This window comes from Perognathus longimembris, chromosome 7, assembly GCF_023159225.1.
Source record: "Perognathus longimembris pacificus isolate PPM17 chromosome 7, ASM2315922v1, whole genome shotgun sequence".
Classification (NCBI taxonomy): Eukaryota; Metazoa; Chordata; class Mammalia; order Rodentia; family Heteromyidae; genus Perognathus; species Perognathus longimembris.
This window is the reverse complement of record NC_063167.1, coordinates 67,953,764-67,968,743: the sequence shown is the minus strand read 5'-3', so window position 1 is coordinate 67,968,743 and position 14,980 is coordinate 67,953,764. Positions and strand designations below refer to the sequence as shown.

Here is a 14,980-nt window from a genome sequence, read left to right as displayed (position 1 = left end):
AATGCTTAACTCAAGGAAATAATACAATCCACTAGAAAATGTCAAGACGTAAGCAGTTATTGCCAGAGATAAAATACAAATGAAAACAACCACTGAAATTTTTTCAGCATTTTTAGTCATGAGGAAAATACCAGCTAAAGCCAAAATTTAGCTAGCACTACTATTTAAACCAGTAAAATTAAAAATAGCAATGCCATCAAAGATATCTGAGTATGTGAAGTCTTAGTAGGAATGTAAAATGGCCAAGTGACACTACACTGGAAAGTACTTTAGGAATTTCTGGGTTTCTTTTCTTTTTTTTTTTTTCTTGTAAAAATCTTTTTGGTGGCTGGGAAAGAGTATACATGAAGCCCTGGGTTCAATTCCTCAGCACCACATATATAGAAAATGGCCAGAAGTGGCACTGTGGCTCAAGTGGCAGAGTGCTAGCCTTGAGCAAAAAGAAACCAGGGAGAGTGCTCGCTTGGGCCCTGAGTCCAAGCCCTAGAACTGGTACCAAAAACTAACTAACTAAGTAAGTAAATATCTTTTTGGTGCCGGTCCTGGGGTTGAACTCAAGGCCTAGACACTGTCCCTGACTTTTTTTGCTCAAGGTTAGTGTTAGGTCTGACAGGGAAGGCCCTGTTCAAGTGCCTCTTCCTTTTCTTGGTTAAATCTCTACCCAGTACCTGTGTTACCTAGGTAACTGGCATACCTGGAGGCAATTACCTCCTCCTACTCTGAGGTCACATCCTGGACTGCCCTTGCTATGCCTCCAATCAGACCCTGTGAGGTTCCAGGCCCTGAGTTCACATCCAGTATGGCCACACCTTTTCTCCACCCCTTCCCTCCATAAACTCTGGCCCAATAGCAACCCATCCCTTAGGCCACATGCATCTCCACCATGCACAGCAGGGGAAGCAGTTCTGGAAAATAAAGTTCTATCTCCTGCCTTAATACAATGTATTGTTTTCTTCATCGGCTACCTAATTTAAACCTTCCAGTTAGTGTTCTACCACTTGAGCCATAGCTCTACTTCCAGCTTTTTGGTGTTTAATTGGAGATAAGAGTCTCACAGACTTTCATGGCTGGCATTGACCTTGATTCTCAGATTTCAGCTTCCTGAATAACTAGGATTACAGACATGGGCCACTGATACCCAGCTTGATAGATCTTTTTAATTATGAAAGAAACAGGCCATTGTAGAAAAGTCATTTACAACAGCTTAAAAATTCAAAATAACTGTGTAATAATTGCTAACTTTTACTATCATGTTCTAGTCTCTAAAATCCACATAAAAAAGATATATATGAGCCAGGTGCTGGTGGCTCACACACTCAATCTGAGCTATTAAGGTTGCGATCTGAAGATTGTGGTTTAAAGCCAGCTCAGGCAGAAAAGTCTATTATACCCAATTATCCAGCAAAAAGACAGAGTGGAGATGTCACTCAAGTGGCAGAGTAATGGCTGAGTGAGAAAGCCAAGCAAGAGTGTGAGACTCTGAGTTCAAGGACCACTACGGGAACACATACGTGCACAGGACATCATGCTTACACATGATGAGTTCCTAGTTCACATGCTTTTCTTTTAGTTTTCTCAGTCACCATGCATCACAGACAGCTTCTTGTAACTATAAATTTGCAATATCCATTCTTAAAGTTACTGTCAAGTAGTCTACACTATCTATGGTCTACAAGGTGTTTAAACAATCACATTCACCCTCTTTATAGGTCAGTATTGCATATGGATTTCACGGCCAGCCTCCCCTTTCTCCCTCTGAGCTGATATGCCTTGAGCGTCCCTACTGGGAACACATTCCAGCCTATCAGATTCCCTTTTTCTTAATGAAGGGATCACTGGATTCCTATGTAGAAGCAAGCGTGGAATTTAATTATCAGAAAGGCTCAGTACCATAGCCCTACTAATGCTGTAGGTGAGGATGCTAAAACCAGATATATTTTCCTGAAGAATATTCTAGACTTAATAGTATTGTACTAATACTTTAAAGACCATATCCTATAAACCAACTGTACAACTGAGGCTGGGGAGGAAATTGAGGAGAGGGGAAGGTGGGAGAAAAATCAGGGAGGAGGTAACAAGTTTGATAAGTGTACTCACTGCCTTACATATGAAACTGTAACCCCTCTGTACATTACTTTGATAATTAATTAATTAAAAAATAGTTTGACATACAAGAAAAAAGAAAAGTAATGCACTATAGGAGTAACTTCTCAGATGATTGTTTGCTGCTGCCCTCTACTGGCAAAATATAGTACTATGCCAAAAAGCCTTTTGAAGGCTGGTAATCAGTTCTTTGTCATTGGTCCAATAGCAGTTGTGAATTCCCAAGATCTTTGAAAAGATACTAAATTGTCTCATGATTAGAGAAGGCTTAACAGACTGGCCCAGTGTAAATCCAGTGAGTTGTGCTTCCTTTTTTGGCTGGAGCAAAAGACAATTATTTATGTAGAAGCAAGATATTGTACACATAGTGTAAAGTTCTGTGGCACTGAAATGGTCATGTCAACTCAACCACCAGTTATACACATCTCAGAGGCTTTGTTAACTAATCCTACAGTTTCAGCACACACACACATCCTTTCCTGGTTGCTATCATAACATTAAGAGCTGCATCCCAGAAATACTTAAGACTATTCATTGCCTAATTAATTTTCAGTTCTGATGAGGGGGCGAGAGAAGGGGTTATCTCATATAGGGCCCTTAACCTCCAGTCAATCCCAAACTGACATCTGGAGTCAGAAATCCATACCTCAAGTTCAAATACCTAAGAAACTTTAATTCTAATCAGATGCCGACCCTATAGCTAAGAGATACTGCCAAACTAGTGAATGGATGCTGAAGTTCTGAGTTCTATACCTGAATCTGCAGGAAAACAACACCAAGCCAATTCTGGGCAAGAAAAACTGAGTTCTAGAATACCAGACATCTGAGCTGTTTCCTTTCATGCAGAATGTTGCAAGTAGTGAAATGAAGGAAGGGTGGGCAAATAAGGGAGACACACTGGTCAGTGAGGCAATGTTTCAGTGAAGAGGAGGTGTTCCACTTTGAGATTTCTAGCACAAATGAATGCACTGACTATATGACTCAGAAATCACAGTTTGAGGGACTTGTCACAGGAAAATGAAATTCTTTATTCCCACCAAAGCCCGCAGCAATGATGTTAAGAGAAGCTGCTGGGCATTCATGGCTCACACCTATAATCTAAGCTACTCAGGAGGCTGATTTCTGAGAAATGCTATTTGAAGCTAGTCAGGAAAGGAAATTCCATGAGATTCTTTTTTTTTTTTTTTTTTTTGGCCAGTCCTGGGCCTTGGACTCAGGGCCTGAGCACTGTCCCTGGCTTCTTTTTGCTCAAGGCTAGCACTCTGCCACCTGAGCCACAGCGCCCCTGCTGGCCGTTTTCCATATATGTGGTGCTGGGGAATCAAACCGAGAGAGCTTCATGTGTAGGAGGCAAGCGCTCTTGCCACTAGGCCATATTCCCAGCCCCATCCATGAGATTCTTACCTCCAACTAACCAGTGAAAATCTGGAAGTGGAGCTGTGGCTAAAGTGGTAGAGCAGTAGGCTTGAGCAAAAAAGTTCAGGGACAGAGCCCAGGCTGAGTTCAAGCCCTAGTAGTGGCAAAAAAATCTTCAAGTAGCTATAATTGTGAAAGAAACATATTGAAAACAACCTAAATATCCTTGAATGAATGGTATCATATGTATAAAGGAATATCATAATCAATAAAGAGTAATTATTGATACCTAAACAATGATAGATCAAAAGGAAGTATGATTGGGAAAAGTCAATCTGAGAGGATTACATAATGTTTGACTGTATTTAAATTGTATTCTTGAAATAACAAGACTATAAAGGAGAAAAAAATTAGTATTTTCTAGGAACTAGAGAAGATATGAAGGACTATAAGAAGTTCTTAGCATGATAAATTTGTGGTTATGTAATCTTAATCATGATGGTGGTCATAATGAAATGAAAAGAAATTATATAGACACCAATCAATGAATATAAAAATACTATAATAATAGAAATGTATAGCCTGGACAACAGAATTGTACCAATGACAATTTCTTAATTCCAATACTTTACTAGGCTAGTCCTGAGAGAAAAGGCTAAATAAGTAAGAGCACAGGACTTGAGTTCATAACTCATTACCAGCATAAAACAAGGAAGGAGGAAAGGAAAGAAGGGAGGCAGGGAGGGAGGGAGGAAGGAAGGAAGGAAGGAAGGAAGGAAGGAAGGAAGGAAGGAAGGAAGGAAGGAAGGAAGGAAGGAAAGAAGGAAGGAAAGAAGGAAAGAAGGAAGGAAGAAAGGGAAGGCTGGCTTCAAATTTCAATCCTTTCAGTCTTCATCTTGTTACTGGAATTACGGACCTGGCATGATATTATTTTTTAAAAATTTAAAAATGAAAACTCTTGCCAGGTGTGGTGGGTACATACCTGCAATCTCTGCACTCAAGAGGCTGAGATAGGAGTTTCATGAGTTGAGGGCATCATGGGCTACAGTAGTTCAAGGCCACCCAGGGCTATCTATATAGCTGGAAAAACCATGAAAACATAAAAAATAAAATTTAAAAATCCAATCTAGAAGCCTTATTTTCAATCTCCAATGCAAAACAGCAGCAAAAAGAAACGCAAAAAAAAAAATCAAACAAAAACCTTAAGGATAATGAACACTAAGTCATTTTATTCAGGAGTGAACTTTGCTTGTCTATGCCTTCCAATGCTGGGAGGTTTTCACATTTGGGTTGAGGGTTTTTGGTTTGTTTCTTTACATTACGTACATGATAGGATGTGGCTCTCCCAAAGTAATGGAAACTCTTGGAAGTGCACCTGCATTTTGTTTAAAGCTTGAAAGTTGTGACAGAAGCCTAGAAGACCAATCATATCAACAGAGTAATGGGGTTCCAATTAATCTGTGTGGAAAGTAAAGCAAGTGTGTCAACTGTAACTCCGATGTGTGCCCCTGCTCTCTGGTGCACATGTGAACTCAACTACAAACCTCACCAGCACCCTGGAGTTTTGTAAAGACAGCAGCAGCCAGGAGAAAGATAGATGACTGCCAAAGATTGTCAGTGTGGGAAGCTCTACAAACAACCTGTTCTATGAACATACACAAACCTATGGCTGCAAGCAGTGATTGGTGGGTGGCCTTTTTCTCCCCTGAAGCTGCAGCATCTGCCAGAAAAGACACCTACTAAGACCAACAGAAAGGGAGCAGGCCCTAGACTCATCAGAATTGCCTGTTTCGTGGCACTGTGTGATTCTTTCATTCTTTTGTCCAGATGGGCAGGCAGTACATTCCAGAAAACTTGAAAAAAACTCATAGGTTAGGTCATAAGTTTTCTTGAATGCTGCAAAGAGCAGATCGGTGAGGTGGCCTTGGGAACAGCCTGGATCCATGAGGAGACACTGGGTTTCATCGGCTTTGGTCATGCAGGGCAGGCAGTTGCTGTTGGATTCAGTACTATTTTATGTTCCCTACTTGTGGGGCGGGATAGAGAAGGCTCTGGGCATGCAGAGGGTCTACACCCTGCAGGACCTGCTGTGTCAGAGAGACTGCACTTCCCTGCACTGCAATGTCAATGAACATAATCACCTCATCAGTGATTTTACTATCAAGCAGATGAGGCAGGGGGGTGAGTCTTGGTGCACCAGAACACCTTAGCCCAGGCACTCAAAGAGGGCAGGAGATAAGAGGCGGCTCTGGACGTGCATGAATCAGACCCCTTTAGCTTTGCCCAGTGTCCACTCAGAGATGCACCAAATCTCATCTGTACCCCACACATGGCCTGGTACTGTGAGCAGGCTTCATGAGAGATGAGGGAGGCAGCCAGCATGGAGACCCACAGAGCCAACACAGTTCTCATCCTTTCAGAAAGCTTAAGAAACCGTGTCGGGGCTGGGGATATGGCCTAGTGGCAAGAGTGCCTGCCTCATATACATGAGGCCCTGGGTTCGATTCCCCAGCACCACATATACAGAAAATGGCCAGAAGTGGCGCTGTGGCTCAAGTGGCAGAGTGTTAGCCTTGAGCAAAAAGAAGCCAGGGACAGTGCTCAGGCCCTGAGTCCAAGGCCCAGGACTGGCAAAAAAAAAAATAAAAAAAAAATAATAATAATAATAAATAATAATTAAAAAAAAAAGAAACTGTGTCAACAGGAATTCTTTATAACATCAGCTCCTTGGTCAGTAAAGGACCAGCAAGCGATCCAGCCTGAACTCATTGGTGCCACATGCAGGTATCCGCTGGGCATGGTGGGTGTGCTCACAACCTCCCCACTGTGGCCCACCCTTCCCAGACGCCCTCTCCCAACCAGCCCACAAAACACAAGGGGGTTCGGCAATGGAGAGCACTCCAAAGAGCAACAGCAGACAATGCTGGGAGGTAACTACTCAGAATAACTTGGGACGAAGAGATAGTGGCGAATGGACGAACTAAGAGAAAAGGAGAGGGATGGTCTTTCTAAATGAACCCTGAGTGTAGGCATCATTGACGTTGCAGTGTTAAAGCTACAAATGCTAGGAAACAAGACATCCTCTGACCCAGAGCCACTGAAAGATGAGGACATGATTTATTAATGGCCAATTTCTGTTACTGGGTATTAAGTTTTTCAACTGTACATCCAACCACAAAGAAGAAATGGAACTTTTTCCTTTATCAGTTCCCTGGGCACAGCAGGTCCTGAGCAATTTTCTCTAGAATGTTGCATCAAGAATTCCAAACAATGGGCTGGGGATATAGCCTAGTGGCAAGAGTGCCTGCCTCGGATACACGAGGCCCTAGGTTCGATTCCCCAGCACCACATATACAGAAAACGGCCGGAAGCGGCGCTGTGGCTCAAGTGGCAGAGTGCTAGCCTTGAGCGGGAAGAAGCCAGGGACAGTGCTCAGGCCCTGAGTCCAAGGCCCAGGACTGGCCAAAAAAAAAAAAGAATTCCAAACAAGGGCTGGGGATACGGCCTAGTGGCAAGAGCGCTTGCCTCGTATACTTGAAGCCCTGGGTTCGATTCCCCAGCATCACATATACAGAAAATGGCCAGAAGTGGCGCTGTGACTCAAGTGGCAGAGTGCTAGCCTTGAGCAAAGAGAAGCCAGGGACAGTGCTCAGGCCCTGAGTCCAAGCCCCTGGCCAAAAAAAAAAAGAATTCCAAACAAGCCGGGTACCAGTGGCTCATGCCTGTCATCCTATCTACTCAGAAGGCTGAGATCTGAGGATCACAGTTCAAAGCTAGCCCGTGCAGGAAAGTCTACAAGGCTCCTATCTCCAGTGAACCACCAGAAAACTGGAAGTGGTGCTGTGGCTCAAGTGGTAAAGCACTAGCCTTGAGCAAAAGAACCTAGGGACAGCGCCCAAGCCCTGAGTACAAGCCCTACAACCAACAACAACAACAAATAATTCCAAACATGGAAATAAAAATATTGAGAGGAAACCCCACCTTGACTCTAGCCCCTTTGGTTTCCAGGGGCTTCTTACCTCTTTTTGCTAATAGGAAGACTGAGTTACTAGGAAATGGGAGAGATGCCTGTCTGCATCAGACATCCACATGCATAGGAACAAAGCCAATACAGTCTGGTGCACAGAAATGTCTCCCATCTGAACTGCACACTCGGCAGGCAAGTTGGTTGTAAGTTCAGTCATACCCTCTGAGGATGCAAAAGCAAAAAAAAAAATAGTTTCACAAGTTGTTTGTACTCAAATATATTTTCTCAGTTTCACATCCTCAGCTATTTTTTTGAGTGGGAAGTTTTGAGCTTTAAGAGTTCAAGATTAATTTTCCATTTCCTTATGTCTCAGGAAACACTTTTTATGGTAAACTGTCAGATTACCTATGAACAAACTACTTTCTTTAGACACTGACAAGTTCTTTTCTTCATGTGATATTTTATACAAGAACACTTCAGATGTCATTAGATGTGACTGGTTTTAACAAATCTTATTAGATTTGTATCTACTAGTTATATGTTCTATTCATAGTCTTCTGCCTTTGTGTTTAAAAAGATGGCCTATTTTGAGCCTTCGTATAGGTACATTTCTGGTTTTGAGACAAAAGAAAAACTTTAAAAATAAACTGTTCCAAACAGAAAAAATAATGGCTATCAGAAGTATGCTTTGTTTTGGTGTGAGTAACTATTACTCTATTTGTTTAGTTAAAGGTAGACATTTAACATTCAGTGAAATGTTCAATAAAAAGTAATTAAAATTTGTTTACAAAAATCAAGGCTCTGTTCTCCAGTGATATATTCCCTATATATGAAGTTTTGTGTGTGTGTGTGTGTGTGTGTGTGTGTGTGTGTGTGTGTGTGTGTGTTGCTGGTACTGGGGCTTAAACTCAGGGTCTAGGAGCTGTTCTTGAGCTTTGTCTACTCAAGGCTGATGCTCTATCACTTGACCCACAGCTCTACTTCTGGCTTTTTGATGGTTAATTGGAGTTAAAGAGTCACACAGATTTTTTTCTGCCTGGCTTGACTTAGAGCCACAATCCTCAGATCTCAGCTAGAATTACAGTGCGCCGCCAGGATTCAGCACCAAGTCCTTGTAAATAGTCCTTCCGCTTGCCTATAAAACCAGTCTGTGGGAAAATCATGTTCTTGTAGCAGCTGGGATGGCAAATGACCTCAATAAACCTCAAGGTGTGGCTGGACCTCAATCAATCATCAGAACAAACATGACATGAACATTTAGTCTGGTAACAGCAGGTGGTGCTAGCTACATGTTATTTTTCTTTTGTGAAATTAAAAGATCCTTTGTTGGGGCTATTGTTTTAATAAAGTTGGTTTTATTTCCTGGTAACAGCAACAACAACTACCTTTGACTTTGTTGACTGTTCTCTGAGTTAATTTCAATATAAAAGAAGTCCTTCATCTCTTCAAATGTTTTTTTCTGTGCCCTTCTCACCTTGACCTTGTACTTCTCAATCACAGGATGGAAAGACATTTGATTTTATTTTCACATCTCAGATGTTCTATTTTTTTAATTTCTACTTTCCCCTTTACTTTTTTTGTGAATTTCTAAAACCAAGTTATTGATTCATTCCTGTGTTTTCTTATATCATATTCAGTTCTAGAATTGCTTCCGTGTTTTAAATTTCTATGGCTCTGCTGAAACTCTATTTTTTTCATATATGGTTCTGCCTAAAAATAAACAAACAAAAAACCACATTTAGACTGAGTGCTTGTGGCTCACACCTGTAATCCTATCTGTGAGATCTAAGGATCTCAGTTCAAAGACAGCCCAGGCTAGAAAGTCCTTGAGACTCTCACCTCCAATTATCATCAAAACAGCCAAGAGGGGAGCTGTGGCTCAAGTGGTAGAACACTAGTCTTGAGCAAAAGAACTCAGAGAAAGTATCCAGGCGCTGAGTTCAAGCCTCAGAACTGGCAAACAACAACAACAACAAACCAAAAAACAAACCAACAACCATGACAACAAAAAACTCATATCTAGATCTTTCAGCACTTGCTATCAGTTACCAGTCTCCAATAATTTATACCTTTGGGAATCTCTGAATTTGTTTCTATTCAATACTTCTGCCTCAAACTTCTCTGCTCCTTTTCCTGAGTGCTGGACTTGTGAATCAGGTGGTAGAGCACTTGCCCAGCAAGCCTGAGGCCATGGGTACTGCCCAGTACTGCCAAGTAGTAAAATCTTAATTATAAAAAAAATTTAGTCTGCAAGGTATTTTCTATGAAAGAACAGTACATAAGAAAATAAGTTACCTCCAAAAAATAATATGCCTTTTCTTTTGCCAGGTTCCTAGAGTGTGAGGACAAATCAATCTGACTGTCAGTTGAAGAGCTGGGCTTTACTGGCACTATCATTTACTTCATTTCCCTTCAAATATTATGAGTGGGTAGACAGAATTTCTTCCCAGCAAGAATTTGGATCTGAGCATTGGTGAGATTACAGTGTAAATTTTGTGCTTTTCAGCAGAGTTACTAGCTACTAGCTTTCTAAATAACTTTCTCTGCACTGTTTCATGGTAGCATATTTTAGGCTATCTGGACCCTTCCATTAATCCTACTTTGTCCTTGGCTTGCTGTTCAGCTAGAGAATTCTCTGTCAAGTTACCATGACTTGTGTTAGGTGGAGAAGTGGGGGGAGGGAGGGGTTGGTACTGCCCACGGCCTGGGCACTGTCCCTAATCTTTTTAGCTCAAAGCTCTCTACCACTTCTGGTTTTTGGTGGTTAACTGGAGGTAAGAGTCTGTGGACTTCTCTGCTTGGGCTGGCTTTGAGCTGTCATCCTCAGACCTCAGCCTCCTGAGTAGCTAGGGTTATAGGTATGAGCCATCGACACCCAGCTAGAGTACCATGACTTTTAAAAGAGTAGAATTGCCTATACTATTCAGGTTGATTATGCCTTGTACTTTGTTTTAGGTCTGTTCTACATTCTTTCCTTCTCAGTATGAGAACACCTGTATAAAATCAGCAGTTTGGCCAACTGAAAATACACAAGAGGTACACTGTGATACTTAACATGCTACTGATATTTGCTGAGTGAGTCTATTGCAACCAGTGCAGGAGGGATCAGAAAAGTGGTCTTTCTCATACATTTATTGAGTACTCACAATCTAGGACACCATCCTAGAAATACACAATAGTATCACAGTAACTCAAATAAGTAAACATTAAGTTCCTAAATTATAGTATATCTCAGTTTTGATTTTCTAAATCTGACCAAAAGTAGGTTAGTATAGACATCTTCCACACTTTGATTCTGGTAGCTTTTATACTATTGTTGTCATAACCACCGACTGGAAACAATCTAAAAGGGACCCTTCTTGTTACTAAAAATATGAATATAAAACTAACAAACATATGCAATTTACCTTTTATAATTCAGCCACATGACTATATTGAGGAGGCTAGGAGATATACTGTTGCTGTGTACTAAAAACAAAAAGGAAGCTTTTTTGACCATCAGTTCACAATACCTGAAAACTTTAATAACTTAAGAGCTCATATTCTGAGAAGTGATTTTTTTTTTTTGCCAGTCCTGGGACTTGAACTCTGGGCTTGAGCACTGTCCCTGAGCTTTTGTGCTCAAGGCTAATGGTCTACCATTTGAGCCATGGTTCCACTTCCATCTTCTCTTGTAGTTTAACGGAAATAAAAACCTCATGGGCTTTCCTCACAGGCTGGCTTCAAATTGTGATCCTCAAATCTCAGCCTCCTGAGTAGCCAGGATTACTGGTGTGAACCTGGGTGAGAGCTGAATATCTAACACTAAAATAGAGATTGAATTAAGCTGTTCATTAGCTATTGGCCCTTGATATAGTCAAAATAAGATTGTTTTTGAAGGACAGCAAGCCTATTCCTCAAGTTTAGGGATAAACACATATTCCAAATATCTGACTTATAATCCTTTCTTTAAATGTACAAATATTTTCAGCCTATCTTATAGCTGAGGGTAAAAGTTAATAATGTGATTTGAATACTATCAAAGTCTTCTCTTTCTCTTTTTCTTTTTGGTGCCAGTCCTGGGGATTGGACTCAGGGCCTGAGCACTGTCCTTTTCGCTCAAGGCTAGCACTCTACCACTTGAGCCACAGTGCCACTTCCGAGATTTTCTGTTTATGTGGTGCTACTGAATTGACCCCAGGGCTTCATGCATACAAGGCAAGCACTCTACCACTAAGCCATAATCCCAGCCCCCAAAGTATTTTTTTATTTAAACAGTTTATTTGGGGCCACATACAGTGGCTCACACCTGTAAGTGCTACTTAGGAGAAGACTGGAAAGACTGCAGTCTCAGGTCAGTGCAAGAAAAAAGTTAACAGGACTCTATCACAATCAAAAAGGCAGGAATAGTGGTGCACATCTGTGGCTCCAGCTACACAGAAGGATCACAATCTGAGGCTGTCCAGACAAAAATAGGAGACTTACCCCTGCACTCCTAGGTATTAGAAAGCTAAGAAAGGGAGGATCATGGTTTGAGGACAGCCCAGGCCAAAAACAAAAAAACAAAGTTCATATGACTCCTTGTCCCATAGCTGGTCATAGAGGTGCATATATGTTATCATTAAAGCACATGGGAGTTTGAGATCCAAAGGACAGAAGTTCAAAGCCAGCCCAGGCAGAAAACTTTTCTCAAGATTCCACTTCAACAAAAAGAAGCTAGGGACAATGGCACACACCTTCCATGTCAGCTAGGACAGGAGACCTAAAATAAGTTGTCATCCAGGTGGTTACCCATGCAGAAAACAAGACTATCTGAAAAATAACCAGTGGGGAAAAAAGGACTGAAAGTATGATTAATCAGCAGAGCACTTAGCAAGTGTGAGGCCTTGAGTCCAATCTCTAGTGTAGCTAATAAAAACATTCAAACCCTACCTCAAAAATAAAGCAAAAACAAGCTAAGAGCATGGCTCAAAGTATTAGAGCAACTAGTGCAAGACTTTGAGTTCAAACCCCAGTACCACCAAATACAATGTTTTTTTTTAATTTATGGTAACACCTAATTTAGGAATGAATAATTCTAGTAAGTCAATGATTTTTCCCTGAGCTACCTTCCCCTACACATAATTTATAGTTTTATAAACTTTGATTCTATCATATTTCCTTCTCACCATACTGTGGATGTTTCATGATATGAAAGTTTCCTTGACAAGCATATAGCACTCAGAAATGGACAACCCATCCAGGCAAAGGCATAATGCTTTTTCCTATTATGCATTCAACTGTGTTCCAAGTGATTGCCTGCACTCAATCAACATTCTAAAAGATATCCTGTGTTCACTGCTGCTTGATATTGGTAAGAAGTATTCCTCTCCAATTTCTACCTTATTAGCACAGAATACTTGAGAATTATTGTTTACTCATTTCTAAGTACTCAGACCCATCAGTTAAGTATTTTCCCTTAAATTGCTTTACATTTTTTTCTCTCTTCCAGAGCCTCTCTGTGCTCAAGGCTAGTGTTCTACCACTAGAACCACAGCGCCACTTCCAGCTTTTAATAAGTAGTTTATTGAAGATAAGAGTCTCATGAACTTTCTTTCCCGTACTGACTTTGAACTGCAATCCTCTGATCTCAGCCTCCTGAGTAGCTAGGATTACAGGTGTGAGCTACCAGCGCCAGCTGCTTCATATATATATATATATATATATATATATATATATATATATATATATATATATATATATATATATTTTTTTTTTTTTTTTGGCCAGTCCTGGGCCTTGGACTCAGGGCCTGAGCACTGTCCCTGGCTTCTTCGCGCTCAAGGCTAGCATTCTGCCACTTGAGCCACAACGCCGCTTCTGGCCGTTTTCTGTATATGTGGTGCTGGGGAATCGAACCTAGGGCCTCGTGTATCCGAGGCAGGCATTCTTGCCACTAGGCTATATCCCGAGCCCTGCTTCTTATATTTTTAACTTTTTTTTTCAACATCATTTCTTCTCGCTTTCCAACCCTTTCTTCTAAAACTATCAACCTTGTTAATCTTCAAAAAATTTTTTGTAAACCAGCTTGCCACTGGGTACTTTCCAGGTAAACTTTTCTTCATTTTAACCTCATCAAAGATCTACAAACCATTCTTCAATTCATCTACAAAAAGATCCAAGAAGAAACTATACACTCAACTTGAATTTCAAAAGAAAAGAAATGGCATTTTGTTTGTCTTTTGTCCTGGTACTAGGCTTGAATTCAGGGTTTCAAGCTCTCTCTTGGCTTCTTGCTCAAATGCTAGCACTCTACCACTTGAGCTATACCTCAAGTTCAGCTTTTTACTGGCTAATGGGGAATAAGATTCTAGAGGTTTTTGTCTGCCCATGCTGTCTCAAACCTTGATACTGAGATCTCAGCCTTAGGATTACAGGTGTGAGCCACTAGCACCTGGCAAGAAAACTGTTTCCATGCATGGAGGATTCACTATTACTTTGGAAGTTTTTATTTTTGTTTTTAGATTTTTGGTTTTGTTACTCAGAATCTGGGTTCTAAAAAGACCACATTCCATTTAAAAGGTCCAATATTTATCTGCTCAAGAATATTTTTTACTAGTAATTCTATCTGAAAGCTCACTGACTAAAGTTTGGAGTCATTTTATTTGATATTAGGATATTTGTCGTTCTTTAGTAATTTCTCAGCCATGTTTACAAATATAACATTTCATGTTTACAAAAGATGGAAGTAAATTAACCTCTCTTTCACTAGTAATTAAAATCCTCGTACCACACAGCTATCTAATAAGATCAGTTAGTTCACTACTAATATGATCAGTTAGAGATAACTAATAAGCAGAGTAACTGGCGACCCTCATAAGCTATTAGAACTCACATGAATTTAGGTCTACTCCCATTTATTAGTAGATTGGGGTGGGAGGGACACTTAATATTATTTAAAATGTTTTCACATGTTAAAAGTCCAACTTCAAAAATTGCTGACCAATTCTGGTGATTTGAGGTCATGGGAAATTTCTCTCACGTAAGTGCTCTTAAGAAAAGATGTTTTACAATGCATTACAAAATGTGTAAGGTTAGCTGTACAGACTGCTTGATGGACTTCAGATGTTTCCCTTAAAGTAGGAAAAAAAAACGAACCCTACAGTGCTGTAGTTCTTTGGTTTTATTTTGAGATTTTAAAATGTATAGGCATAAATGTTTTTAAATATAGTCTTCTTCATGATATGGGTTTTTATGATTTTGTTTCGTTTTTGGTGCAGGGCCTGGGGCTTGAACTTAGGGCCTGGGCACTGTCTCTGAGCTTCTCTCTCTCTCTCTCTCTCTCTCTCTCTCTCTCTCTCTCTCTCTCTCTTTCTCTCTGTGCTTAAGGTTAGAGCCCTCTACCACTTGAGCCACACCTCCACTTCTGGTTTTTTGGTGATTAATTAGAATAAGAGTCTATGGCTTTTGCTGCCCATGCTGGCTTTGAATTATAATCCTCAGATATCAGCCTCATCCTTGCAGGGGCCATGCTAATCTTCTCTGTATCGTTCCAATTTTAGTATATGTGATGCCGAAGCAAGCACAGATATCAGC

The 14,980-nt window shown here is 40.6% G+C and overlaps 1 non-coding gene and 1 pseudogene across 1 annotated transcript; one reads left to right on the top strand and one right to left on the bottom strand.

Annotated features, from left to right (window-relative positions):
- The window catches only part of LOC125355729, a 30,750-nt pseudogene extending 24,830 nt beyond the window's left edge, over positions 1-5,920 (top strand).
- Positions 5,921-14,865: 8,945 nt separating this feature from the next.
- Positions 14,866-14,970, bottom strand: LOC125355761. The gene has a single exon (XR_007211700.1). It is a non-coding gene; the product is annotated as a U6 spliceosomal RNA (small nuclear RNA).
- Between the last annotated feature and the right edge of the window lie 10 nt (positions 14,971-14,980).